The following is a 27,357-nucleotide window of genomic DNA, read 5'->3' on the forward strand; positions in this document are numbered from 1 at the left end:
AGTACCGACCCTGATGCACTCCCACCTTCACCTCAAACTCACCACTGTTCCCGTCCTTCGTCCTTACAGCTGTGCGCGCTCTTTTGTACATTGCCATTACTACTCTGATCAACCATTCCTCCACTCCTAACTTCCTCATTGCCCATGTCAATACTTTGCATGGAACCCTATCGAATACTTTCTCCACATCAACAAACCCAAGAAACAACTTCTTCCTCTTCTCCATGTACTTCTCCTGCAACTGCCTCACAATAAAAAGCACGTCTGTCGTTCCTCTTCCTGGCATAAATCCAAACTGCATTTCGTCGATTTTCACTTTCTTCCTTATCCTCCTCTCCAACACCCTTTCCAATACCTTCATTCCATGCTCCAATAACTTTATCGCTCGGTACGAGCCACACTCTCGAGGGTCACCTTTCCCCTTGTATAGAGGGACGAGGGTACTCAGGTCCAAATCCACTGGAATGCGGCCTTCTTTCACTGCCAGATTACAGATCTCTGTCATTCTCTTCACACCCCAACTTCCGGCTGCCTTCAACATATCTCCCACAACTCCCGTCGGCCCTCCCGCTTTTCTACTCTTCATTGCTTTTATCGCTTCCTCAACTTCCTTCTCAGTTATCTTCTCTGCCAGTCCTAAAACTGGGTTACTCTCTATGTTGCCATCCCATTCATTCTCTGCATTCAACAGCATTTCCATGTATATTTTCCATCTTCCTTTAATTCCATCTGGGTCCACAACGATTTGTCCCACTTCATCCTTCAAGCAACTCACCCCCATCACATCACACCTCTCTTTCGCTATCTGCTTTGCAATCCTGAATACTGCTCTCTGACCCTCTTCCGAATCCAAGCGTTCTCCAAACATTTTCCTACATGCCTCCTGCACCTTTGCTACCTCTTTCTTTGCAGCCTTCTTGGCTGCCTTATAACTTTCATGCTCTGCTGTTTCTGCTCCCGTCCCCTTCGCCTTCTGCCACTCCTTGAACTTCTTCCTCTTCTCGTCAATCCTCTTTCCAACTTCATCATCCCACCACCATGTTTCCGAGTGCCTCGGTGGTCCTTTTGTCCATCCACATACCTCACCAACGGCTCCCAACAGACAAGCCTTCATTGACATCCAACCACTTTCAGGCTCAACCACATCATCCTCTACCCGACTCAGCCTCTCTTTTAATGCCTCCCTTAATGTCACCTCTTTCAACCTTCACACCTTCATTCTCAGTTGGGACTTCACCCGCCGAGCTCTCCTCGCACCTTTCACCCTTATGTCACAGACAAACAAGTGGTGCTGTGAAACAGCCTCCTCCCCCGGGATCACCTTTGTGTCCCGGAGGTGCCCCCTATCTCGCCTACGCACCATCAGGTAGTCAACGGTTGTCGACGACCCACCTGACGTGTATGTAACAAGCTTATTATCCTCTTTCTGGAACTGAGTATTACAAATCAACAAATCAGCTCCATCAGCAAACTCCAAAATCCTTTCACCTTCTCCATTTCTCACACCATATCCGTAACCCCCATGAACTCCCTCAAAACCATCCATACTCCTTCCCACATGTCCATTTAGGTCTCCTCCTACCACAACAACTTCCTCATCTTTCACGTTTTCCATCAGCTTCTCTATCGCACACCAGAACTTGTCCTTCTCTTCATCGCTCCGAACAAACTGCGGAGCATATCCCGAGATGGCGTTCACCAAGAGCTTTCCAATCATCATTTTCACCATCATGAACCTATCGCTCACTCTAGTCACTCACCACACTGTCGACAAACTCCTCAGAAAACAGGACACCAACACCATTCATGCCCTCCAGGCACCCTTGCCACACAAACTTGTATTTCTGTCCCTGCCTAACCTTCACCATTCTCACACCACTTCCCTTCCATCTCGTCTCTTGCACACAACAAATAAAACCAATACTTCCACCACTTCTCCTGATCTCCCTGTCATCGTCCCTACATTCCATGTCCCAAACCTCAGAAACCGATCTCCACTTCGGGCTGTACCCTGCCCATATGTAGTTGTAATTGTCATGGTTCTCTTTTTGAGGCAATGTTTTTATGGCCGGATGCCCTTCATGACGCCAACCCTCTTAGTCATCTCTTACGACACGCCGGGATACGGTGTACCTATTCGAAATCCAGGGTATACACTGGGAAACGTTTCAAACATGGAAATTCTGGGGGGGGGGGGCATCACGGCGGCGGGTGCCCCGTCAGCACCACACCACGTCGGCCCGGTCAGCACCATACCACGTTTGCCCGGTCAGCACCACAGCAGCCCGGTCAGCACCACACCCTTGGAAAGGACTTCGATGCACGTCGGCCCAGCCAGCACCATACCACGTCGGCCCGCCCAGCACCACACCACGGCGGCCCGGTCAGCACCACACCCTTGGAAAGGACTTCGATGCTTCCGTTGGTATCACCTCACACACGGCCCTGTGCACGAGCTTCACAGCATCATGGCCGACACTCTTCACTCTCAAACGTGTCGCTTTTGAATTAAGAGGTTGAATTATAATTAAGATCAAATTAAATTAAGAGGTTGAATTATAATTAAGATCAAATTAAATTAAGATGTTGAATTATAATTAAGATCAAATTAAATTAAGAGGATGAGTTATAATTAAGATCAAATTTAAATATGAGGATGAATTATAATTAAGATCAAATTTAAATAAGAGGTTGAATTATAATTAGGATCAAATTTAATTGAGAGGTTGAAATCTAATTAAGATCAAATTAAATTAAGAGGATGAATTATAATTAAGATCAAATTTAATTAAGAGGTTGAATTATAATTAAGATCAAATTTAATTAAGCGGGTGAATTATAATTAAGATCAAATTAAATTAAGAGGTTGAATTCCAATTAGGATCAAATTAAATTAAGCGGGTGAATTATAATTAAGATCAAATTATATTAAGAGGTTGAATTCCAATTAAGATCAAATTAAATTAAGCGGGTGAATTATAATTAAGATCAAATTATATTAAGAGGTTGACTTCCAATTAGGATCAAATTAAATTAAGAGGTGTGACATCTCGTGAGATGATGATGGAATCTCGCTACGTGTGATGAATTAACGGGTCTAAAGGGTCTAATACTCCAATGGGTCAAACGAGATCAAACAAACTTTTTTTACATTTTGAGTTAATGAGTTAATTATCTTCACGAGCCGGATGAAAAGTTAAAAACCCTTCAATTTGTCATGATCGACGTCATGAATCATCACGCTGAGTTTCAAAAAGATTGGTTCAGCCTCCTCAAGGAGTAGGGGAAACACGAGAGATTGCAAATGGAATATCAGATGGAACAGGACTGAAAGGAAGGAGTGAAGGACATCGTTGTGGCTTTTACACACCATCTCGACTACTTTGTCGTAGCTGAGCACGAAAAAAGGCACTGCTGGGATTTGAACCCAGGATCTCCTGTTTACTAAACAGGTGCTTTAACCAACTAAGCCACAGCGCCACATACATGTGGTGCATATAGTGACATCGCCTCGAAAGAGACTAGCACTTCCATGAGTAAGTCGTCTGCAGACGAACAGTTAATTTTCTTTATTTTTGACAGTGTGCTTCGGGGTCATATATTTATTACGTACTCGAAGGGAAGATTTAAATGAGGAAACTAAAATTGAGAAAAGCAAGAGTTGGGAGGATTAGAGGAAAGAGAAAACAAGTCAGAGAAGTGTGGGACAAGTGGGTAAAGAAGGTAAAGAAGTTTGGGAGAAGGTAGTAGTGATGGTGTGGAACAAGTGGGTAAAGAAAGTAAATACGTTTTGGAGAAGGTAATAGGTTGAATTATCATTGAGATCAAATTAAATTAAAAGGTAGAATTATCATTAAGATCAAATTAAATTAAGAGGTTGAATTATAATTAAGATCAAAATTTATTTAAGAGGGTGTATTTTAAATAAGGTCCAGTTTTAAATAAGTTAAGAGGTTGAATTATAATTAAGATCATATTTAATTAAGAGGTTGAATTATAATAAAGATAAAATTAAATTAAGAGGTTGAATTATAATTAAGATAAAATTAAATTAAGAGGTAGAATTATAATAAAGATCAAATTAAATTAAGAGGTTCAATTACAATTAAGATCAAATGAAATTATGAGGTAGAATTATATTTAAGCTCAAATGAAATAAAGAGGATGAATTATATTTTAGATCAAATTAAATTAAGAGGTAGAATTATAATAAAGATCAAATTAAATTAATTGGTTGAATTCTAATTAAGATCAAATTAAATTAAGAGGTTGAACTATAATTAAGATCAAATTAAACTAAGAGGTTGAATTATAATTAAGATCAAATTAAATTAAGAGGTTGAATTCTAATTAATATCAAATTAAATTAAGAGGTTGAACTATAATTAATGTCAAATTAAATTAAGAGGTTGAATTATAATTAAGATCAAATTAAATTAAGAGGATGAATTATAATTAAGATCAAATTAAATTAAGAGGATGAATATTTAATTAAGATCAAATTAAATTAAGAGGTTGAATTATAATTAAGATCAAATTTAATTAAGTGGTTGAATTATAATTAAGATCAAATTTAATTAAGAGGATGAATTTTAAATAAGTTCTAGTTTTGAATAAGTTAAGAGGTTGAATTACAATTAAGATCAAATTTAATTGAGCGGTTGAATTCTAATTAAGATCAAATTTAATTAAGTGGTTGAATTATAATTAAGATCAAATTTAATTAAGTGGTTGAATTATAATTAAGATCAAATTTAATTAAGAGGATGAATTTTAAATAAGTTCTAGTTTTGAATAAGTTAAGAGGTTGAATTACAATTAAGATCAAATTTAATTGAGCAGTTGAATTATAATTAAGATCTAATTTAATTTAGTGGTTGAATTATAATTAAGATCAAATTTAATTAAGAGGATGAATTTTAAATAAGTTCTAGTTTTAAATGAGTTAAGAGGTTGAATTACAATTAAGATCAAATTTAATTAAGAGGTTGAATTATACTTAAGATCAAATTAAATTAAGAGGACGAATTATAATCGAGATCAAATTAAATTAAGAGGATGAATTATAATCAAGATCAAATTAAATTAAGAGGATAAATTATAATCAAGATCAAATTAAATTAAGAGGATGAATTATACTTAAGATCAAATTAAATTAAGAGGTTGAATTACAATTAAGATCAAATTTAATTAAGAGGTTGAATTATAATTAAGATCAAATTAAATTAAGAGGATGAATATTTAATTAAGATCAAATTAAATTAAGAGGTTCAATTATAATTAAGATCAAATTTAATTAAGTGGTTGAATTATAATTAAGATCAAATTTAATTAAGAGGATGAATTTTAAATAAGTTCTAGTTTTGAATAAGTTAAGAGGTTGAATTACAATTAAGATCAAATTTAATTGAGCGGTTGAATTATAATTAAGATCAAATTTAATTAAGTGGTTGAATTATAATTAAGATCAAATTTAATTAAGTGGTTGAATTATAATTAAGATCAAATTTAATTAAGAGGATGAATTTTAAATAAGTTCTAGTTTTGAATAAGTTAAGAGGTTGAATTACAATTAAGATCAAATTTAATTGAGTGGTTGAATTATAATTAAGATCAAATTTAATTAAGTGGTTGAATTATAATTAAGATCAAATTTAATTAAGAGGATGAATTTTAAATAAGTTCTAGTTTTAAATAAGTTAAGAGGTTGAATTACAATTAAGATCAAATTTAATTAAGAGGTTAAATTATACTTAAGATCAAATTAAATTAAGAGGATGAATTATAATCGAGATCAAATTTAATTAAGAGGTTGAATTATACTGAAGATCAAATTAAATTAAGAGGATGAATTATAATCAAGATCAAATTAAATTAAGAGGATAAATTATAATCAAGATCAAATTAAATTAAGAGGATGAATTATACTTAAGATCAAATTAAATTAAGAGGTTGAATTACAATTAAGATCAAATTTAATTAAGAGGTTGAATTATAATTAAGATCAAATTAAATTAAGAGGATGAATATTTAATTAAGATCAAATTAAATTAAGAGGTTGAATTATAATTAAGATCAAATTTAATTAAGTGGTTGAATTATAATTAAGATCAAATTTAATTAAGAGGATGAATTTTAAATAAGTTCTAGTTTTGAATAAGTTAAGAGGTTGAATTACAATTAAGATCAAATTTAATTGAGTGGTTGAATTATAATTAAGATCAAATTTAATTAAGTGGTTGAATTATAATTAAGATCAAATTTAATTAAGTGGTTGAATTATAATTAAGATCAAATTTAATTAAGAGGATGAATTTTAAATAAGTTCTAGTTTTGAATAAGTTAAGAGGTTGAATTACAATTAAGATCAAATTTAATTGAGTGGTTGAATTATAATTAAGATCAAATTTAATTAAGTGGTTGAATTATAATTAAGATCAAATTTAATTAAGAGGATGAATTTTAAATAAGTTCTAGTTTTGAATAAGTTAAGAGGTTGAATTATAATTAAGATCAAATTTAATTAAGTGGTTGAATTATAATTAAGATCAAATTTAATTAAGACGATGAATTTTAAATAAGTTCCAGTTTTAAATAAGTTAAGAGGTTGAATTACAATGAAGATCAAATTTAATTCAGAGGTTGAATTATACTTGAGATCAAAGTAAATTGAGAGGATGAATTATATCAAGATCAAAATAAATTAAGAGGTTGAATTTTAATGAAGATCAACTTTAATTAAGATGTTAAATTATAATTAAGATCAAATTAAATTAAGAGGTTGAATTATAATTAAGATCAGATTTCATTAAGAGGATGAATTTTAAATAAGTTCTAGTTTTAAATAAGTTAAGAGGTTGAATTCTAATAAGGATCAATTTAAATTAAGAGGTTGAACTATAATTAATGTCAAATTAAATTAAGAGGTTGAATTATAATTAAGATCAAATTAAATTAAGAGGATGAATTATAATTAAGATCAAATTAAATTAAGAGGATGAATATTTAAATAAGATCAAATTAAATTAAGAGGTTGAATTATAATTAAGATCAAATTTAATTAAGTGGTTGAATTATAATTAAGATCAAATTTAATTAAGAGGATGAATTTTAAATAAGTTCTAGTTTTGAATAAGTTAAGAGGTTGAATTACAATTAAGATCAAATTTAATTGAGCGGTTGAATTATAATTAAGATCAAATTTAATTAAGTGGTTGAATTATAATTAAGATCAAATTTAATTAAGTGGTTGAATTATAATTAAGATCAAATTTAATTAAGAGGATGAATTTTAAATAAGTTCTAGTTTTAAATAAGTTAAGAGGTTGAATTACAATTAAGATCAAATTAAATTAAGAGGATGAATTATAATCGAGATCAAATTTAATTAAGAGGTTGAATTATACTGAAGATCAAATTAAATTAAGAGGATGAATTATAATCAAGATCAAATTAAATTAAGAGGATAAATTATAATCAAGATCGAAATTAAATTAAGAGGATGAATTATACTTAAGATCAAATTAAATTAAGAGGTTGAATTACAATTAAGATCAAATTTAATTAAGAGGTTGAATTATAATTAAGATCAAATTAAATTAAGAGGATGAATATTTAATTAAGATCAAATTAAATTAAGAGGTTGAATTATAATTAAGATCAAATTTAATTAAGAGGATGAATTTTAAATAAGTTCTAGTTTTGAATAAGTTAAGAGGTTGAATTACAATTAAGATCAAATTTAATTGAGCGGTTGAATTATAATTAAGATCAAATTTAATTAAGTGGTTGAATTATAATTAAGATCAAATTTAATTAAGTGGTTGAATTATAATTAAGATCAAATTTAATTAAGAGGATGAATTTTAAATAAGTTCTAGTTTTGAATAAGTTAAGAGGTTGAATTACAATTAAGATCAAATTTAATTGAGTGGTTGAATTATAATTAAGATCAAATTTAATTAAGAGGTTGAATTATAATTAAGATCAAATTTAATTAAGATGATGAATTTTAAATAAGTTCTAGTTTTAAATAAGTTAAGAGGTTGAATTCTAAAAGGATCAATTTAAATTAAGAGGTTTAATCTAATTAAGATTAAATTAAGAGGTTGAATTATTCTAATTAAGATCAAATTAAATTAAGAGGATGAATTCTAAATAAGATCAAATTAAATTAAGAGGATGAATTCTCATTAAGATCAAATTAAATTAAGATGTTGAATTCTAATTAAGATCAAATTAAATTAAGAGGTGTGACATCTCGTGAGATGATGACGATGAAACATCTCGTGAGATTATGACGGAACCCCGAAAAGTGTGGTGAACTAACGGGTCTAAGGGGCCTAATGGGCCAAACGAGATCACACAAACATAATTATATTACATTTTGAGTTAATGAGTTAATTATCTTCTCCAGCTGGATGAAAAGTTAAAAACGGTTCGATTAGTCATGAACCATCACGCCGAGTTTCAAAATGATTGGTTCATCATCCTCAAGGAGTAGGGGAAACACTAGAGATTGCAAATGGAATATCGGATGGAACAGGACTGAAAGGAAGGAGTGAAGGACATCGTTGTGGCTTTTACACAACATCTCGACTACTTTGATCGTAGCTGAGCACCAAAGAGGGCACCGCTGGGATTCGAACCCAGGATCTCCTGTTTACGAAACAAGTGCTTTAACCAACTAAGCCACAGCGCCAGGTACATGAAGTGCATACAAAGAGGTTTGACAGAAGGTAGTCGTGAAAATGTGGGACGAGTAGGTAAAGAAGGTAAATACGTTTTCGAGAAGGTCGGAGTGATGGTTTGGGACGAGTGGGTAAATAAGTTTTGGAGAATGTCGTCGTGCAAATTTGGGACAAGTGGGTAAAGAAGGGAAAGAAGTTTTGGAGAAGGTAGTCGTGCAAGTTTGGGACGAGTGGGTAAAGAAGGGAAATAAGTTTTTGAGAAGGTAGTCGTGACAGTGTGGGACGAGTGGGTAAAGAGGTTTGGGAGAAGTAGTCGAGAAAGTGTGGGACGCGTGGGTAAAGAGGTTTGGGAGAAGTTAGTCGTGAAAGTGTGGAACGCGTGGGTAATGAAGGTAAACAAGTTTTGGTGAAGGTAGTAGTGAAATTTTGGGACGAGTGGGTAAAGAAGGGAAAGAAGTTTTGGAGAAGGTAGTCGTGCAAGTGTGGGACGAGTGTGTAAAGAAGGGAAAGAAGTTTTTGAGAAGGTAGTCGTGACAGTGTGGGACGAGTGGGTAAAGAGGTTTGGGAGAAGGTAGTCGAGAAAGTGTGGGACGAATGGGTAAAGAGGTTTGGGAGAAGGTAGCCGTGAAATTGTGGAACGAGTGGGTACAGAAGGTAAATAAGTTTTGGTGAAGGTAGTAGTGAAAGTGTGGGACGAGTGGGTAAAGAAGGTAAATAAGTTTTGGAGAAGGTAGTTGTGAAAGTGTGGGACGAGTGGGTAAAGAAGGTAAATAAGTTTTGGAGAAGGTAGTTGTGAAAGTGTGGGACGAGTGGGTAAAGAAGGTAAATAAGTTTTGGAGAAGGTAGTTGTGAAAGTGCGGGACGATTGGGTAAAGAAGGTAAATAAGTTTTGGAGAAGGTAGTTGTGAAAGTGTGGGATGAGTGGGTAAAGAAGGTAAATACGTTTTGGAGAAGGTAGTTGTGAAAGTGTGGGACGAGTGGGTAAAGAAGGTAAATAAGTTTTGGAGAAGGTAGTTGTGAAAGTGTGGGACGATTGGGTAAAGAAGGTAAATAAGTTTTGGAGAAGGTAGTTGTGAAAGTGTGGAACGAGTGGGTAAAGAAGGTAAATAAGTTTTGGAGAAGGTAGTTGTGAAAGTGTGGGACGATTGGGTAAAGAAGGTAAATAAGTTTTGGAGAAGGTAGTTGTGAAAGTGTGGGACGAGTGGGTAAAGAAGGTAAATAAGTTTTGGAGAAGGTAGTTGTGAAAGTGTGGGACGAGTGGGTAAAGAATGTAAATAAGTTTTGGAGAAGGTAGTTGTGAAAGTGTGGGACGATTGGGTAAAGAAGGTAAATAAGTTTTGGAGAAGGTAGTTGTGAAAGTGTGGGACGAGTGGGTAAAGAGGGTAAATAAGTTTTGGAGAAGGTAGTTGTGAAAGTGTGGGACGAGTGGGTAAAGAAGGTAAATAAGTTTTGGAGAAGGTAGTTGTGAAAGTGTGGGACGATTGGGTAAAGAAGGTAAATAAGTGTTGGAGAAGGTAGTTGTGAAAGTGTGGGACGATTGGGTAAAGAAGGTAAATAAGTTTTGGAGAAGGTAGTTGTGAAAGTGTGGGACGAGTGGGTACAGAAGGTAAATAAGTTTTGGAGAAGGTAGTTGTGAAAGTGTGGGACGATTGGGTAAAGAGGTTTTGGAGAAGGTAGTTGTGAAAGTGTGGGACGAGTGGGTAAAGAAGGTAAATAAGTTTTGGAGAAGGTAGTTGTGAAAGTGTGGGACGAGTGGGTAAAGAAGGTAAATATGTTTTGGAGAAGGTAGTTGTGAAAGTGTGGGACGATTGGGTAAAGAAGGTAAATAAGTTTTGGAGAAGGTAGTTGTGAAAGTGTGGGACGAGTGGGTAAAGAAGGTAAATAAGTTTTGGAGAAGGTAGTTGTGAAAGTGTGGGACGAGTTGGTAAAGAAGGTAAATAAGTTTTGGAGAAGGTAGTTGTGAAAGTGTGGGACGAATGGGTAAAGAAGGTAAATAAGTTTTGGAGAAGGTAGTTGTGAAAGTGTGGGACGATTGGGTAAAGAAGGTAAATAAGTTTTGGAGAAGGTAGTTGTGAAAGTGTGGGACGAGTGGGTAAAGAAGGTAAATAAGTTTTGGAGAAGGTAGTTGTGAAAGTGTGGGACGAGTTGGTAAAGAAGGTAAATAAGTTTTGGAGAAGGTAGTTGTGAAAGTGTGGGACGATTGGGTAAAGAAGGTAAATAAGTTTTGGAGAAGGTAGTTGTGAAAGTGTGGGACGAGTGGGTAAAGAAGGTAAATAAGTTTTGGAGAAGGTAGTTGTGAAAGTGTGGGACGAGTGGGTAAAGAAGGTAAATAAGTTTTGGAGAAGGTAGTTGTGAAAGTGTGGGACGAGTGGGTAAAGAAGGTAAATAAGTTTTGGAGAAGGTAGTTGTGAAAGTGTGGGACGAGTGGGTAAAGAAGGTAAATAAGTTTTGGAGAAGGTGGTCGTGAAAGTGTGGGACGAGTGGGTAAAGAAGGTAAATAAGTTTTGGAGAAGGTAGTTGTGAAAGTGTGGGACGAGTGGGTAAAGAAGGTAAATAAGTTTTGGAGAAGGTAGTCGTGAAAGTGTGGGACGAGTGGGTAAAGAAGGTAAATAAGTTTTGGAGAAGGTAGTTGTGAAAGTGTGGGACGAGTGGGTAAAGAAGGTAAATAAGTTTTGGAGAAGGTAGTCGTGAAAGTGTGGGACGAGTGGGTAAAGAAGGTAAATAAGTTTTGGAGAAGGTGGTCGTGAAAGTGTGGGACGATTGGGTAAAGAAGGTAAATAAGTTTTGGAGAAGGTGGTCGTGAAAGTGTGGGACGAGTGGGTAAAGAATGTAAATAAGTTTTGGAGAAGGTAGTCGTGAAAGTGTGGGACGAGTGGGTAAAGAATGTAAATAAGTTTTGGAGAAGGTAGTTGTGAAAGTGTGGGACGAGTGGGTAAAGAATGTAAATAAGTTTTGGAGAAGGTAGTCGTGAAAGTGTGGGACGAGTGGGTAAAGAATGTAAATAAGTTTTGGAGAAGGTAGTTGTGAAAGTGTGGGACGAGTGGGTAAAGAATGTAAATAAGTTTTGGAGAAGGTAGTTGTGAAAGTGTGGGACGATTGGGTAAAGAAGGTAAATAAGTTTTGGAGAAGGTGGTCGTGAAAGTGTGGGACGAGTGGGTAAAGAAGGTAAATAAGTTTTGGAGAAGGTAGTTGTGAAAGTGTGGGACGAGTGGGTAAAGAAGGTAAATAAGTTTTGGAGAAGGTAGTTGTGAAAGTGTGGGACGAGTGGGTAAAGAAGGTAAATAAGTTTTGGAGAAGGTAGTTGTGAAAGTGTGGGACGAGTGGGTAAAGAAGGTAAATAAGTTTTGGAGAAGGTAGTTGTGAAAGTGTGGGACGAGTGGGTAAAGAAGGTAAATAAGTTTTGGAGAAGGTAGTCGTGAAAGTGTGGGACGAGTGGGTAAAGAATGTAAATAAGTTTTGGAGAAGGTAGTTGTGAAAGTGTGGGACGAGTGGGTAAAGAATGTAAATAAGTTTTGGAGAAGGTAGTCGTGAAAGTGTGGGACGAGTGGGTAAATAATGTAAATAAGTTTTGGAGAAGGTAGTTGTGAAAGTGTGGGACGAGTGGGTAAAGAATGTAAATAAGTTTTGGAGAAGGTAGTTGTGAAAGTGTGGGACGATTGGGTAAAGAAGGTAAATAAGTTTTGGAGAAGGTGGTCGTGAAAGTGTGGGACGAGTGGGTAAAGAAGGTAAATAAGTTTTGGAGAAGGTAGTTGTGAAAGTGTGGGACGAGTGGGTAAAGAAGGTAAATAAGTTTTGGAGAAGGTAGTTGTGAAAATGTGGGACGAGTGGGTAAAGAAGGTAAATAAGTCTTGGAGAAGGTAGTTGTGAAAGTGTGGGACGAGTGGGTAAAGAAGGTAAATAAGTTTTGGAGAAGGTAGTTGTGAAAGTGTGGGACGAGTGGGTAAAGAAGGTAAATAAGTTTTGGAGAAGGTAGTCGTGAAAGTGTGGGACGAGTGGGTAAAGAAGGTAAATAAGTTTTGGAGAAGGTAGTTGTGAAAGTGTGGGACGAGTGGGTAAAGAAGGTAAATAAGTTTTGGAGAAGGTAGTCGTGAAAGTGTGGGACGAGTGGGTAAAGAAGGTAAATAAGTTTTGGAGAAGGTGGTCGTGAAAGTGTGGGACGAGTGGGTAAAGAAGGTAAATAAGTTTTGGAGAAGGTAGTTGTGAAAGTGTGGGACGATTGGGTAAAGAAGGTAAATAAGTTTTGGAGAAGGTAGTTGTGAAAGTGTGGGACGAGTGGGTAAAGAAGGTAAATAAGTTTTGGAGAAGGTAGTTGTGAAAGTGTGGGACGAGTGGGTAAAGAAGGTAAATAAGTTTTGGAGAAGGTAGTTGTGAAAGTGTGGGACGATTGGGTAAAGAAGGTAAATAAGTTTTGGAGAAGGTAGTTGTGAAAGTGTGGGACGATTGGGTAAAGAAGGTAAATAAGTTTTGGAAAAGGTAGTTGTGAAAGTGTGGGACGATTGGGTAAAGAAGGTAAATAAGTTTTGGAGAAGGTAGTCGTGAAAGTGTGGGACGATTGGGTAAAGAAGGTAAATAAGTTTTGGAGAAGGTGGTCGTGAAAGTGTGGGATGAGTGGGTAAAGAAGGTAAATAAGTTTTGGAGAAGGTAGTTGTGAAAGTGTGGGACGAGTGGGTAAAGAAGGTAAATAAGTTTTGGAGAAGGTAGTTGTGAAAGTGTGGGACGAGTGGGTAAAGAAGGTAAATAAGTTTTGGAGAAGGTAGTTGTGAAAGTGTGGGACGAGTGGGTAAAGAAGGTAAATAAGTTTTGGAGAAGGTAGTTGTGAAAGTGTGGGACGAGTGGGTAAAGAAGGTAAATAAGTTTTGGAGAAGGTAGTCGTGAAAGTGTGGGACGAGTGGGTAAAGAAGGTAAATAAGTTTTGGAGAAGGTAGTTGTGAAAGTGTGGGACGAGTGGGTAAAGAATGTAAATAAGTTTTGGAGAAGGTAGTCGTGAAAGTGTGGGACGAGTGGGTAAAGAATGTAAATAAGTTTTGGAGAAGGTAGTTGTGAAAGTGTGGGACGAGTGGGTAAAGAATGTAAATAAGTTTTGGAGAAGGTAGTTGTGAAAGTGTGGGACGATTGGGTAAAGAAGGTAAATAAGTTTTGGAGAAGGTGGTCGTGAAAGTGTGGGACGAGTGGGTAAAGAAGGTAAATAAGTTTTGGAGAAGGTAGTTGTGAAAGTGTGGGACGTGTGGGCAAAGAAGGTAAATAAGTTTTGGAGAAGGTAGTTGTGAAAGTGTGGGACGAGTGGGGAAAGAAGGTAAATAAGTTTTGGAGAAGGTAGTTGTGAAAGTGTGGGACGAGTGGGTAAAGAAGGTAAATAAGTTTTGGAGAAGGTAGTTGTGAAAGTGTGGGACGAGTGGGTAAAGAAGGTAAATAAGTTTTGGAGAAGGTAGTCGTGAAAGTGTGGGACGAGTGGGTAAAGAAGGTAAATAAGTTTTGGAGAAGGTAGTTGTGAAAGTGTGGGACGAGTGGGTAAAGAAGGTAAATAAGTTTTGGAGAAGGTAGTCGTGAAAGTGTGGGACGAGTGGGTAAAGAAGGTAAATAAGTTTTGGAGAAGGTGGTCGTGAAAGTGTGGGACGAGTGGGTAAAGAAGGTAAATAAGTTTTGGAGAAGGTAGTTGTGAAAGTGTGGGACGATTGGGTAAAGAAGGTAAATAAGTTTTGGAGAAGGTAGTTGTGAAAGTGTGGGACGAGTGGGTAAAGAAGGTAAATAAGTTTTGGAGAAGGTAGTTGTGAAAGTGTGGGACGAGTGGGTAAAGAAGGTAAATAAGTTTTGGAGAAGGTAGTTGTGAAAGTGTGGGACGAGTGCGTAAAGAAGGTAAATAAGTTTTGGAGAAGGTAGTTGTGAAAGTGTGGGACGATTGGGTAAAGAAGGTAAATAAGTTTTGGAGAAGGTAGTTGTGAAAGTGTGGGACGATTGGGTAAAGAAGGTAAATAAGTTTTGGAGAAGGTAGTTGTGAAAGTGTGGGACGAGTGGGTAAAGAAGGTAAATAAGTTTTGGAGAAGGTAGTTGTGAAAGTGTGGGACGAGTGGGTAAAGAAGGTAAATAAGTTTTGGAGAAGGTGGTCGTGAAAGTGTGGGACGAGTGGGTAAAGAAGGTAAATAAGTTTTGGAGAAGGTAGTTGTGAAAGTGTGGGACGAGTGGGTAAAGAAGGTAAATAAGTTTTGGAGAAGGTAGTTGTGAAAGTGTGGGACGAGTGGGTAAAGAAGGTAAATAAGTTTTGGGGAAGGTAGTTGTGAAAGTGTGGGACGAGTGGGTAAAGAAGGTAAATAAGTTTTGGAGAAGGTAGTTGTGAAAGTGTGGGACGAGTGGGTAAAGAAGGTAAATAAGTTTTGGAGAAGGTAGTTGTGAAAGTGTGGGACGAGTGGGTAAAGAAGGTAAATAAGTTTTGGAGAAGGTAGTAGTGAATCATCCGGTATTAAAAATAATAATCGTCCTCCATCTTATGACATGGAGTCGTCTGTATGTAGTGAATATGGAGTCATCAGGAGGAACCTGGATAGGATTCGGGTTTCAGCCGCTACTCCTCAACCCTCAAACCCATCCAGGCACAGCCAGGTGAACCTTCCCAAAAAAAATTCTGCTCCCAAGACAGATAGGTAAAGAAAGAGAGAAATAAAAACAAGCAAGAATTAGAATGAATAGAGAGAAATTTGAAAAAGTAGAAAGAAATGTGAAAGGAACAAAGATGAAAAAGATGTAAGAAGGTTCGAAGTAAGACATTTCAAGCTCGGTGATTGTGATGGCGCGATATTGAATATGTAATGATCGATGTAAGAATTTGCCTTTTTGCTTTTATGAGCAGGAGCAGGGGAGGGGAGGACAGAGTGGAGGGGTTCGGGGAGGACAGAGTGGAGGGGTTCAGGGTGGGGAGAAGCACGAGTGGGACAGAGTTTGGAGGGCAAGTTGAGACTTTAGTTGGAGCGAGGTGGAGGTTGATTTGTGGTGGAGGGGAGGTTTAGGAGTTGTGGTTGGGGATGGGATTGAGGAATATTGTGGGGGAGGGGTTTGAAGGCTTGGAGTGGAAAGGGGATTTAAGCCTTTGGGTTGGGAAGGGGAGGTTGAGGAGTTGCGGTTTGCTAAGGTGACGTTGATAACTTGGGGTTTGCGAAGGTTAGGTTGAGGAGTTGTGGTTTGCGAAGGGGAGGTTGAAGAGTTGTGGTTTGCTAAGATGAGGTTGAGGACTCGGGGTTTGCGAAGGCGAGGTTGAGGACTTGGTGGTTGTGGAGGTAAGGTTGAGGACTTGGGGTTGCGAAGGCGAGGTTGAGGACTTGCGAGTTGTGAGGGAGAATGGGGGGCAATTGAGGAGTTGAAGTCACATTTTACATTGTGCGGATGTTCAGTGGGTACCTGCTAGTCGACACTATAATACTCTCCTCCAGTCTGTCTGTCCACCTGCTGTCCATTTAGTATGGGCCTTCCCCCATTGAGGAAGTCCTTCACCTGTTCAGGGAGGGACTTCACCCGTTCAAAAACAAATCTTCACCATTTTGTTTTGCTCTGCATAGCTCTGAAGGCCTCACACGCCGTTTTTGTTAAGCTCACGCTTTCTGACTCTCTCAAGGCTTTATCCCAACCCTAATTCACCATCTGATTTCATTTTTCATAGTTACTAAGATGATTTAAGACTCGGTTGCAGCAAAAGGAGAGAAAATCGGCCGGATATTGCCGATTTATTTGGTAAGAATGCATTCTAATGTGTGGGGACCGGGAGAGAGGGGTGAGGATGGAGAGGAGAAGGGGAAGGAGAGAGTAAGAAGAGAAAGGAGGGAAGAGCAGAGTGAGGGGAGAGAAGATTGAGGGAGGGGTGGAGATGTTCGGAAAAATGAGTGTTTCCTTCGAATAATAAGATAAGTGGTATGTTTGAGGGGTCTCGGCTTTTTATTTTATGAATATTTAAATATTTGAGACCTCAAGGCTGCTTAGGCAGCGATGGATTTTCACTAATAAATAGCTCTCAATTAACTTTTTCAAGCAAATGATGCATTTCATTACATGCTTGACATTAAAAGCTCTCAAATTCTAAAGGAATGGAGATGGATGGATTCTCTAAAGAATGAAAATCACGTTTAAAATCGGAGAGAGATGGGGGCGAAGAGAGAGGGGGAGAGTAGGGGAGAGAGATGGAAGAGGGGACAGAGGGAGGAGAGAGGGGGGAAAGAGAGAGGAGGCAGAGGAGAGAGGGGGAGAGAAGAGAAGGGGGAAGAGAAGAGAGGGAGAAGAGAAGAGGAGGTAGAGGATTGTAGAGAAGGGAGGAGAGGGGAGATGGGAGAGAGGTGGAAGAGGCGAAAGGGGAGGAGGAAAGGGGGATTGTATAGAAGGGAGGAGAGGGGTATTGGATAGAGGGAGGAAGACGAGATAGGATGGGAAAGGAGAGTTGTGTGAGAGTCGGGTTGGATTGCAGAGGAAGAGTAGGATGGGGGGGGGGGGAGGGGGAGGGTAAGTTGAGGTCTTGAAATCACTTTTACATTACGTGGCATTTACACGGCTCCCTGCTAGTATATACATAATATGCTAATATGTCGTCTGTCTGTCTATCTGTCTCACTAGGAAACACGGAAACGCCCCTGAAAGAAAAAAAAATTCAGTAAAAGCTGCTTCAAATTAATCCAAAGCTCTTGTAAAATATATTTTTTCAATCAGATGGAAATTGAACCTGGGCAGTGTATAGACAACGGGGTGGGTTGGTGTGCTGCAGGGCTGGTCTGCCTCGATCACACCCAAAAATATTTCTTTGCTGTTCAGAAATATTCCGCGATATGTTAATGTTGTTAAGAAATGTGATGATTTTGAATTTGACACTACTTTTTACAAGATATCTATACATATTTTATATATATATACAGACTTGGCATTTAATATGGAATATTTTTTTTGTGGGGGTGAAATTACTCTTCAAGATGTCTTAGAACCAAAAGTTCATTGGAATTATGTTGAAATTATTCTAGATTTTGTTAATGTGACCTTTAAAAGAAACAAAAACCACATTTGACATTTCGAAACAAATAAATTGATCCTTGAAAGTGATGTAAACTGATATCGAACTCAATTCATGGACAGTACTGTGTTATACTTCTGTACGATTTCCAGAAGTATCTCTTTATTTTGCACATTAGCCAAATTTTTTTTAACAAAACCAAAAGTGAAATTACGACTGGGATTACGGACAGTAAAATTACAGTTCAGTACTTCATGTAACCCCCACGAGCATTCAGGAGAGCACGTACACGTCGAGGCATGCTGTTCACGAGATTTGCCAAGGTTTGGACAGGAATCGCTTGCCATGCAGTGACAATAGCCTGCTGCAATTCACGCACAGAGGTCGGCTGCTGGTCCAAGTGGTCGATTTGACGCGTTAATTCTGCCCACAAGTTCTCTATCAGATTCATATCCGGGGACATGGCAGGCCACTCCATATGCTCTACACCACGGTCAGCAAGAAAGTGTTGGATCATGCGAGCATGATGAGGCCGTGCATTGTCATCTTGGAAGACAAAGTTTCCTCGAAAGGCTGCACGAGCAAATGGAAGCAATGTTTCTTCCAGAATGGCCCTGTACTTGAACTGGTTCAGGTTTCCATTCAGAACAACCAGGTCAGTTTTGCCCCCTGCATGAAAAGCAGCCCAAACGGTGACCCCACCACCTCCAGCTTGGACTCTTGGCACTATACAACTTTTGTTGTAGGCTTCATGCACTTGTCTGCGCATTCGGACGTGGTCATCTTGATGATAGACCAGAAATCTAGACTCGTCACTGAAGATCACGTGATTCCAGTGTCCTGGCTGCCATTGACGGTGCTCTCTGGCCCACTGCAATCGGCGCTGGCAGTGTTGTCTGGTCAGGCGTGGCTTTCTCAGGGGACGCCTGGCACGATAGCCTGCTTGAACCAGTCGTTGGTTGACTAGCCTTCTGGATACAGGCACATTTGTCAGTTGCTGCCACTCAGCCCTAAGCCGATTAGCTGACTTGGTACGGCCATTGCAGACTAACCGGTGCAGCTGGCGATCATCCCTCCTTGTAGTTCTGCGGGGACGTCCTGCCCTCGGTTTTGGAGTAGGGACACACCTCTGAGCATTTCGTTTCAGGATCTTTGACACCTGACCTTGAGTGATGCCATACTGCCGAGCAATAGCACGCTCTTTCATGCCGTAATTTCGTACAGCCACCACTCCATGACAAACAGCATTGTCGAGTTGACGGGCCATCTCCAGAGGAAGTGGCAATAACTTTTGGAGACGTGCAGCAGTTGTTTTCCACTAATACAGAACGCAACAACCCTTGTATACCCGACTGTGAAGCCAATCGTCAAATGCACTTGTCCATACATTTTGCCACGCCACCTGTGATATAATCCTGTTGTTGACTTCTTGCTGCGACAGACAATCAGTGACATGGTTCTTTTAACAAATAAATCACCAAAGTGGAAAAGAAACTCACCAGATTGATATACTGAGTTAAGAAAGTAAACCCAAGTTAAGAAAAAAATTTTATTCCATATTAAATGCCAAGTCTGTATATATATATATATATATATATATATATATATATATATATATATATATATATACTTCCGCTGAACTTGAGGACGACTAAGAAGAAGACCTTTGTTGGTCGAAAGCTTGTCGAAAATTAAAGATCGACCATCCTGCAGCTACGTCCGCGTCTGATTTAATCTCCCGAATATATATATTATATATATATATATATATATAGATATATATATATATATATATATATATATATATATATATATATATATATATATATGTATATATATATGTATATATATATATATGTATATATATTGTTGCGGATATGAGATTGGCATCCATCCATATCCGCTTGTAAATATTCCCCTATTTCCTCCATACTTCCCAACTATCCCCAATCCCCCATTCCCTAGTCCCATTTCCTGTAAACAACACTCTGTAGACCCGACCTCCCCCTATTTCCCCCATTAAATGTCGCATCCAGGTCCACCGCATCTCACGTAGACAACTATAAGACATCTTGCTAGTTATTCTTAGTCTATGTCAGTTAAGGACTCGTTTCCATTAATTCTGACTCTTCGTTGCACCAGAATGTGATTGTATGGCACCGTTAGGAAGTTTAGGACCTCCCAATACCTCCCCGCAGCTCTTCCTCATGGTACAACAACAACAACAACAACAACAACAACAGCGGCGGCGGCGCTGCGAGTGTGCGTCCTCACTCCGGCTTGGTTGGTAGGGGGTGTTGAAAGGGCACCAAGCCTTTCCAACGAGCCGCCATCGAGCATGTGCTCGACGGGGTTACCACGTAGTGACTCGCTGTCAGCTCCTCGTCAAGGGCGGAGCCCGGTAACCCCCCGCACCCAATAGAAGCGGCGGACCGATCCCATCTAATGGGCGGAGCCAACGAGCCGAGGGCGTGTCACTCCCCGCTGAGCATGCGCAGGAAGAGGGAGGTGACGTCAGATGCGCGGAGAGCTGAAGGAGAAAGGACGCACCCTCCGAGCGCCGAGAGACCTCCCAAAGACTGAGCTGTATCCTGTCCCTGAGCCAAGGTGCACCTTGTGCTATCAACCGACCTGTCCTTCCCTGCCATCAATCCCTGTGTAAGTCAGTCTTGTTCCGTTTGTCTGTGGTCTGTCGGGGATAAGATAAGACTGTAACTAAGTGCCCATATTTTCTGTGCTTTACCTCATACCTTGTAATCTACCCCTTTTCTCCATCACCAATTATATCCTCCTCCGGAGGTCTTGAGAACTGTACCCCTTGTGTCGTTTCATTTATCCCAGTCGTTGTGTCTTTTCCATCATTGATTTAGCATAGCGCGACCAGGTCAACGTCGGGTGGAATCGGGTGAGTTGGGGAAGAATCGGGGGAATTGTTAGGTCGCGGAAATACCACCGCTCGGTAAATAACATCAAATCCGCGATCCGTAACAACTGGTGTCGAGGAGTGAGATCGGACCCGAAGCGCGCTTAACGCGCTCAAAATTACAAGTGACCGAAATTTGTTTTGTTTTAAAATAAAAACCCGAATTTTGAAAGTCGCGCTATGGCGGATCAAGACGGCTGGGTTCCGGTAGAGGAGAGTGAGGCAGGGTCGATCCAGGACCAAATTGAGGGACAAGAGGAGAGCGAAGCAGTGAGGGCGGCAGGTTCGCAAAATGGCGCCTCGCACATGGCTGCGGCGGCCGCACCCGCTGCACAAGTGGGAGGGATGGCCCAAATGCAGGCCCTCATGGAGCAATTTATGGTGCAAATGCAGGCGTCCCTCAAACTGCAGAGTGAGCAATTGGGGGTAATGGGGAACCGGATGGATGCTCAGGGTGAGCGATTGGAGGGCCAAATGGGGGTAATGGGGAACCGGATGGATGCTCAGGGTGAGCGATTGGAGGGCCAAATGGGGGTAATGAGGGACGAAGCGAGGGGTACCGGTGAGGAGTTAGACAATGGGATAAAAGAGGTAAAGAATGGGTTAACGGGGGTAGAAAACAGAATGGCCGCTCAAGAGAATCAAATGGAAGGGATGCAAAAGGGGTTAGAGGGGTTAGAAAACAGTATGGAAGGCAAATTGAGGGACATGAGGGACCAAGCGGAAAGGGAAGTTAAAAAAATGGGGCAGCAGATAGAGGGGGTCAGAATGGGGGTAGAAACTAAATTGGATGCTCACAGGGAGGAAATGGAGCAGATGAGGGTGGCATCTGGGCAGGAGATGCAAGTGATGGGAGAAGAGATCAGAAGAGGTGTGAGTGAGGAGGTCGGAGGAGTGCGCGAGGAGGTGAGGCACTGTAAGGAGCGCATGGAGAAGGAGGTGAGAAAGGGGACTGTAAAATTGCAAGGTGGTATAGAGGAGTTGACGCTGGGAGTAGAACAACTGACAGTGGGCCAAAAGGAGTTGGGGGACCAGGTAAAGAAGAACACAGCGGTAATAGAGGGTTTAAAATCGACACATAAGGAGATGAAAAAGGACGTAGGGGTAATTAAAAAAGAGTGTCAGACGGTACATGAGGACCTGACGAGGAAAATGAACAAGGTGGTAGAGGTGATGGAGGTTAAAGAGCGGGAGGTGCGGGAGCACATAGAAAAAAATAAGGTGGAGTTAGAGGAAGAACTTAAGGGGGTGCACGAGGAGATGAAGGAGGTGAAGCAGAAATTAGAAGAAGTGGAAGAAGGGGTGAGCGAAATTAAGAAGCGACGGAGAGAGGATAAGAAAGAGATAAAGGAGGAAGTAAAAGAATTGGTCCAAAGTCTGTGTTCGGATCGTGATGATGTGCTCATTAACCGGATGAGGGATTCGCAGGTGATGGAGGAGAAGCAAAGAGAAAGAGGACCCGGTGTAAGTGGTGACCAATATGGTCGTGCGTATGATGCGCCAGGGGATTTACTAAGCTTGGGGGTCGAGATAGACCCGGATGTTCGTGAGAGGCCAAGAGTGAGGTGTATGGCTGGTCCGGAGGGTATGGAACGAGGGTGCGAGCGAGAGGGTCCGGTGATGGGAGAGGTGCGAGGTGTGAGTGAGCAAGGTTGTGGTGGTATGGAATGGGTAGCGGGTTGCGGAAGTGTGACCCATGCATCGACACCAACAGGGGTAGTTTTTAGAGGGACAGGGGAGGCACGGGAGCCCCTTGGGGGTAATGTACTGTGGGGGCCCGGCCGGTTCGGCCCCGCGCTGACCCCGCAAGGGGCGACGCACGGGGTCCGGCAGGCGGGCAACGACTCACATACGAGGTGGTCCCACAAGGTCCCACTCGCGCCGTATGACGGTGGGTAAGGGTGGCATCCCTGCCACCCTTCCCATGATTGTGGGGCAAATGCGCTATAGATTAGGGGGTTTATGGCAGTGAAAACTAGCCCGGGTGGGTTAGGATATTGTGTGTAGGGATCTAGCGAAGATGACATTAGGTAACGTTAAGGTTTAGTTAGTGACTGATACCTGTAGAGGGGACGCAGGTAGATTAGTATGGATGATAATGACGAGGGAGCGCAATAGTTTAAAGGGACGACTGGGAAGCGCAAGTTTCAGAGGGGAGTAGTTAGATGAGATGATGCTGTGTGAGAACTGGACAGGTGTGTGGAGCAGTGTATGAGTAGTGAGTGTTGTGGATCAGCGCGAATGCGCTTGGGGGAGAGAAGGGTGCAGGCGGCACCAAGTATGAGAGCACAGGTGTGCAAGTACAGGTGTGTGGAATACATGGAGTATTGGAATGAGTGGTGTGGAGAGAGTTGGAGTAAGTGGTACGGAGTGGTGTGCATGGTGCGAAGGTGTGGATGGGGGAAGAGTGGACCCCTTTCACGAGTACCCGGGGCGGGTAGTGTAAGTGTTAGGTAGAGGGTATAGGTAAATTGTGGTTGGATATTGGCATTTGTGGTGCAGTTGCAGAATGGTATTGTGGATGGGTGCATTAGTGTTGTGGAAATGGCTGGGCGTGTGGCCTGTTAGTGTGTGTAGTTGGTTTGGGCACTCCACCACTGTGAGGATGTCGGCCAGGTGAGGCCGCAGGTGGGCTCTGGGAGCCGGTAGTAGTTGTTGTGGATGGGGCCCGAGGATCCGGAGGACGGACCCGGGTAGCCCGTGCCAGAGAGGGCACTGAGGGGGTGAGAGTGCGAGAGGGCCTTCCCCAGTTAGTTAGGTTAGGGTGAGGAGCAGGTAAGCTCGGGTGGCAACTACAGTGGTGGAGGTGTGCAGGTGGGTAGACCTGCTGGGAGAGCTACACGTCACAGCCCAGAAATTGTGCGAGGGCACCGGGAGATGAATCGGGGGAGTGAGACCCCAAATTGAGAGGCACCACAGTTTGGTCAATGGGAATTGGTTTTTAGAACCCATAGTGTAAGTTGGCCAATGGATTGGCAGGGAAAGACCCCGGGTAATGTAAAGTTGTTAAAGTCATTTAGGAAATAGTTAGGATTGATGAACCTGTCGCACCATACGCAGCCACTTACCTGAGGTGATGATGATGACTCCACACCTGTGTTCCTTTGTTCTGTGTTGCAGGAAGGGAGAATTGCTGTGTGGATTTGTGAGACACATCACGACGTGGATGAGACATTGGGGTGATTCCATCTCTCCCTCCTTAGGAGGGACTGATGATGAATTGGTGATGGCAAATTTTGATGTTGAGTTGGAAATGGCAAATTTGATTGGTTAGGAGGGAGAGAAGACGAATTTGGTTTATGGGAGGAACGGGGAAGACAGTAGGGACGTTTGTTGATGTGTAAAGTAGATGTTTATGGGTAGTGTTGTGTTGTGTGGATACAGTAAGGGGTAAGGGAGGGGCAATGTAGGTTACCTGGTGGGGGGGGGGGCGTACGGTAGGAACGTACCTGTCTCACCTGGTTCCCATGTGCCCCTAGTGTGCATTACCTAATATTGCGTGCACTTTTGCGCCCTTACCACCTTACTCACTTGTTTCTTTTGTCTCCCACCTCCGAGGATCTGGCTTTGGGGCAGAGAGAGAGGAGAGAGAGGTGCTGGCTCCGCAGTTGTGGGCCTGTACTTTCGCTGCTTGCTGCCTGGATCGATACACCATATGGACCGCAATTTTTGTGGCCGCCCACAATGGACCGCAGTTCTTTTGCGGGCAAGCACCACCCGTTGATGGACCTCTGGGTCAACGTGGCACCTATGCCATACAGGTGAACCACTTATAGTTGGCCCCCCTGACGGCCATAATTTAGAAATGGACGCGGTTGGCGCCTTTCTTTATTCCTAAAGAACCCAGAAGGCCAAGAGAAGGCAAGACCAGTGGCAGAACATCGGCCGGCTGCGACACCACCGGTGACTATGAACACTTTATTGGTGCACCGGATGGTGCTGACTGTGTGTATGGGGTGGTGCTTTTGGTGCTTGGATGGGGTGCTCTGCACATTATTAAAGGCCGTAAGGCCACAGGGCACTCGTGGGTTGGTGTATCGATGCTGGCATGCGTGCTCTCTCTCTATGCATAACATCTGCATGTGTTCCTCAAAGAACAGGTCCTGGATCGTAGTGTAAATATCAGTGTAGTCTTGTATAAATGATGCTCCCTACCGGCTGTATGTTTAGTTTGAGGATTCTTTCCGCGATTCGGTTATCCTGTGGGTGTGTTTCTGTGAGGAGAAGGGTGCAACGTCGCAGGGGGACATATTTACTCATTTGTGAACATCTGTAAAACTGTCGCACTCAGGGTTGAGTTAATAGTAGAGGGAACTACATCTGAGTGCCACACTAAAGTAAGTAAAAATTTATCGGGTCGGGCGCCCCGAGGTAGAGAAGGGTGCAATGTTGCGGATATGAGATTGGCATCCATCCATATCCGCATGTAAATATTCCCCTATTTCCTCCATACTTCCCAACTATCCCCAATCCCCCATTCCCTAGTCCCATTTCCTGTAAACAACACTCTGTAGACCCGACCTCCCCCTATTTCCCCCATTAAATGTCGCATCCAGGTCCACCGCATCTCACGTAGACAACTATAGGACATCTTGCTAGTTATTCTTAGTCTATGTCAGTTAAGGACTCGTTTCCATTAATTCTGACTCTTCGTTGCACCAGAATGTGATTGTATGGCACCGTTAGGAAGTTTAGGACCTCCCAATACCTCCCCGCAGCTCTTCCTCATGGTACAACAACAACAACAACAACAGCGGCGGCGGCGCGGGGAGTGTGCGTCCTCACTCCGGCTTGGTTGGTAGGGGGTGTTGAAAGGGCAACAAGCCTTTCCAACGAGCCGCCATCGAGCATGTGCTCGACGGGGTTACCACGTAGGGGCTCGCTGTCAGCTCCTCGTCAAGGGCGGAGCCCGGTAACCCCCCGCACCCAATAGAAGCGGCGGACCGATCCCATCTAATGGGCGGAGCCAACGAGCCGAGGGCGTGTCACTCCCCGCTGAGCATGCACAGGAAGAGGGAGGTGACGCCAGATGCGCGGAGAGCTGAAGGAGAAAGGACGCACCCTCCGAGCGCCGAGAGACCTCCCAAAGACTGAGCTGTATCCTGTCCCTGAGCCAAGGTGCACCTTGTGCTATCAACCGACCTGTCCTTCCCTGCCATCAATCCTTGTGTAAGTCAGTCTTGTTCCGTTTGTCTGTGGTCTGTCGGGGATAAGATAAGACTGTAACTAAGTGCCCATCTTTTCTGTGCTTTACCTCATACCTTGTAATCTACCCCTTTTCTCCACCACCAATTATATCCTCCTCCGGAGGTCTTGAGAACTGTACCCCTTGTGTCGTTTCATTTATCCCAGTCGTTGTGTCTTTTCCATCATTGATTTAGCATAGCGCGACCAGGTCAACGTCGGGTGGAATCGGGTGAGTTGGGGAAGAATCGGGAGAATTGTTAGGTCGCGGCAATACCACCGCTCGGTAAATAACATCAAATCCGCGATCCGTAACAATATATATATATATATATATATATATATATATATATATATATATATGCGGTTTTGAGAACCCACACTTGCTTGTAAATATGACATCATTAAAGGTTAAAGGTAGCACCCCATAGATAGGCCACAAGCAACACGTAGGTCACCATAGGACATCAGTTATTCCTTAGTATGTGTTCGATAAGGCCATTTTCCAATAGTTGCAATATGCGTTGCGTCAATCAAATAAGAGTGCCCTTTCGTTCATTTTGCAGCCTCCCTCCAAGCGACGCCATTAAGCGTGCTCCCCAGTCTGTGCCCCATGGCCACTCCCAATTTGGTACACTCCTTGGCCAGCAGCAGCAGCCTTCGCTGCCCGTGAGCTCGCTCAACGCCGCCATAAACCACGAGGTGAAGCCCGGGAAAAGGGGGCGGAGCGCCAGGGAGAAGGTGTGGCCACATCACCCAGCCGTCAGGACGGGGCCGGTAAGCGATAACAAGCCAACCAGGGATGGAGTGACCTCGCCTGACAGGGCGTGGTTGGGGCTCGCGGAGCGATCGCTGACTTGACTTTTAAAAGCCAGCGCACAAATCCCTCGTGGGGACTTCTGCAGCATCGCTAATTAAAAAGGACTCTCGTTGGAAGGTTGGCTCATTAAGCACTCTCGCTAAGGACTGTCGTGATTACCAAGGACTCGAGAGTATATGCGCTTGATCATGGTTGAACAGGACTGGCACCATTTGCAGCGTGATAAAGAACTGATCGTGGTTGAAAGGACTGTGCAAAGAGGGCTCGCTGGCATTGGTATTTCAAAGCAGGGCATTTGGGAGGGAGCGCTTGGCGCGAGTCGTGCGAATATTATGTACGCCAGTACACCAGCCTTCCCCCCGTCATTCTAATTGTCCGTTTGCACTACGTTACAATACGAGCTGCCTGCCGGGTTTTTCATCGCCTGGACCGGAGCCGGACTGGAGCCTGGACGCGCTGGTGACCTTCCACCGAACCATCTGCAATCCCCATGTGAGTGTCTGTATGTGAGATGGGCCCATTTGTCCAGGGAATAAGTTAAGCCTGTAGTTAAGACTGCCCTGTGTACTTTTCCTTCCTCTTTCTTTCTTGTATATTCCTTTCGTTTCCTCTTCTTCTCTGTACATAATTAATAAACCCATCTGTTCTTCTTATTTTCCTGGTTTCCTCTCAATCCAATCGCATCAGTCTTTTCTCTAATTGGGTAAGCGTGGCACGATCGCAACCGCTATAATCGGGTCTAGTCACTGGTTAACAGCTCGGATTG

The 27,357-nt window shown here is 41.6% G+C and overlaps 2 non-coding genes across 2 annotated transcripts; both read right to left on the reverse strand.

The window, feature by feature from the left end:
- Nucleotides 1-3,406: 3,406 nt before the first annotated feature.
- On the reverse strand, nt 3,407-3,480 carry TRNAT-AGU (transfer RNA threonine (anticodon AGU)). The gene has a single exon. It is a non-coding gene; the product is annotated as a tRNA-Thr (tRNA).
- Nucleotides 3,481-8,627: 5,147 nt separating this feature from the next.
- Nucleotides 8,628-8,701, reverse strand: TRNAK-CUU (transfer RNA lysine (anticodon CUU)). The gene has a single exon. It is a non-coding gene; the product is annotated as a tRNA-Thr (tRNA).
- Between the last annotated feature and the right edge of the window lie 18,656 nt (nt 8,702-27,357).

Source organism: Myxine glutinosa, chromosome 3 (genome assembly GCF_964187855.1).
Source record: "Myxine glutinosa chromosome 3, kmMyxGlut1.1, whole genome shotgun sequence".
In the NCBI taxonomy this organism is placed as follows: Eukaryota; Metazoa; Chordata; class Myxini; order Myxiniformes; family Myxinidae; genus Myxine; species Myxine glutinosa.